The 2,031-nt window shown below is 38.2% G+C and overlaps 1 pseudogene; it reads left to right on the forward strand.

Moving 5' to 3' along the window:
* Window positions 1-1,005: 1,005 nt before the first annotated feature.
* LOC127214944 (60S ribosomal protein L7-like) lies at window positions 1,006-1,775 on the forward strand (annotated as a pseudogene).
* The last annotated feature ends 256 nt before the right edge of the window (window positions 1,776-2,031 follow it).

Below are 2,031 nucleotides of genomic sequence, written 5' to 3' on the forward strand. Positions count from 1 at the left end.
ATAAGTTTGTTCCAATCTGTTATGTAACTCTGTGAGAGCAAGAGAACACAGGGCACAGAAGGGCTGTCAGTCAAGCTCTTGAGAGCAAGCCATCTTTCACTTTTTTCAAGTCTCAAAATGATTATTGCCTTGGGAAAAAAAAGGTAGCCTAGAGGAAATGGCCCAAAAGAAGCTAAAATACAACAGTGTAAATTCAATGGCATGGCAGTAAGATCACTTAAGAGAAGACCTTTATAGACTTTTAATTTTTCTTTAATTTACATATTTGTCCAGGGGTATCACTGTTATGCTGGACAGGTTACAAAATAAATGAGGCCATATAACTTCTAGAAATATTCTCAATACTAGTGCCTGTTATTTGCTTATTTTTTAAAATATTTTAACTATATAACCTCCCCAGAGAAATATTTTCTTTTCTTTAATTGATACTCAATAGTATTTTGATGTAGTATCATATATATCCGATGTGTAATTACTATATGCAGTTTACATCAGTGAGACTACTTTATGCAAGAGGTGGCATGTGTCACTTTAGGTACTGACACTATTTGTCTAGTTTTAGCTTGAACTGAGATAGAATTTTAAATTAATCCCCCAAAAACTAAAATGACCGTTAAATCATGTTTCCTATTTATTAAGTCCTTTCAGCACAAAAAAAAAAAAAAACAAAACAAAAACAAAAACAAAACTAAAAAAGTTCCTAGATATATCCGCTCATGATTTCGATGAATGAAACATTGATTCTATTCACTAAGATTAAAGGTATAAACTTAAGAGTCAGTGTGTAAGGATCCCATTATAACGGATGTTAGATTTTTGTGTATAGTGGAAGGCTTAGCTTGAAAGACTACATGTAAAATGATAGAGACACTTTGAAATGAAGAAATCAAATCTAGGCAAATGTCCTGCAATCTAAATAATGATGGAAAACAGTCTTATAAAATAACCAAAACAGCCTTCACCCCCCCACCCCACCCCCCCACCCCACCCTGACTGGAAGGAGCCATGGAGTCCGCGCCTGAGAAAAAAAAGAAGGTTCCTGCTGTGCCGGAGACCCTTAAGGAAAAGCAAAGGAATTTCCGTGGAGCTGAAGATGAAGCGCTTCGGAAATAGTTTGCACTGAAGATGCTCGGAAGGCATGAAGGAAGTTCATCTATGAAAAGACAAAGCATTATCACAAGGAATACAGGCAGATGTACCGACGGAGATTTGCATGGCTAGGATGGCAAGGAAAGCTGGAAACGTGCCTGCAGAACCCAAGCTGGCATTCGTCATCAGAGGTATCAATGGTGTGAGCCCAAAGGTCTGCAAAGTGTTGCAGCTGCTCCATCTTCGACAGATCTTCAATGGCACCTTTGTTAAGCTCAACAAGGCTTCAATTAACATGCTGAGGATTGTGGAACCATACATTGCATGGGAGTACCCCAACCTGAAGTCAGTAAACGAGCTCATCTACAAGCGTGGCTATGGCAAAATCAATAAGAAGAGAATTGCCTTGATGGACAATTCCTTGATTGCTTGATCTCTTGGTAAATACAGCATTATCTGCATGGAGGATCTGATCCATGAGATCTACACACTGGGGAAACGCTTCATGTGGCCTTTCAAACTGTCGACTCCACGGGGCGGGATGAAGAAAAAGACCACTCACTTTGTGGAAGGTGGCAATGCTGGCAACAGGGAAAACCAGATAAGCAGGCTTATTAGACGGATGAACTAAGGTGCCTGTGGTATTTTTGTAATCTGGTCAGTTAATAAACAGTCACAGCTTGGCAAACTGAGAGAAAAAAAAAATAACCAAAACAAACTCAAATTTTCTCAAAGTAAAATAGTTTAGTGGTGTCTTAAGAATAACAGTTTGCACAGCATTAGTGATTGGAATGGATCACTTATTACAACAAAACACACTTAAAGTATAAACAAGGACTTCATTTAGTTCCACAGATGCCACCAAAAAAAAAAATGTGAGAAAAATAAGACAATTGCAGTCTATATTTCTATATCCTACAAGCAAGTTGCCCACTGTAGGGA

This window comes from Phodopus roborovskii, unplaced genomic scaffold (assembly GCF_943737965.1).
Source record: "Phodopus roborovskii unplaced genomic scaffold, PHOROB, whole genome shotgun sequence".
NCBI classification, from domain to species: Eukaryota; Metazoa; Chordata; class Mammalia; order Rodentia; family Cricetidae; genus Phodopus; species Phodopus roborovskii.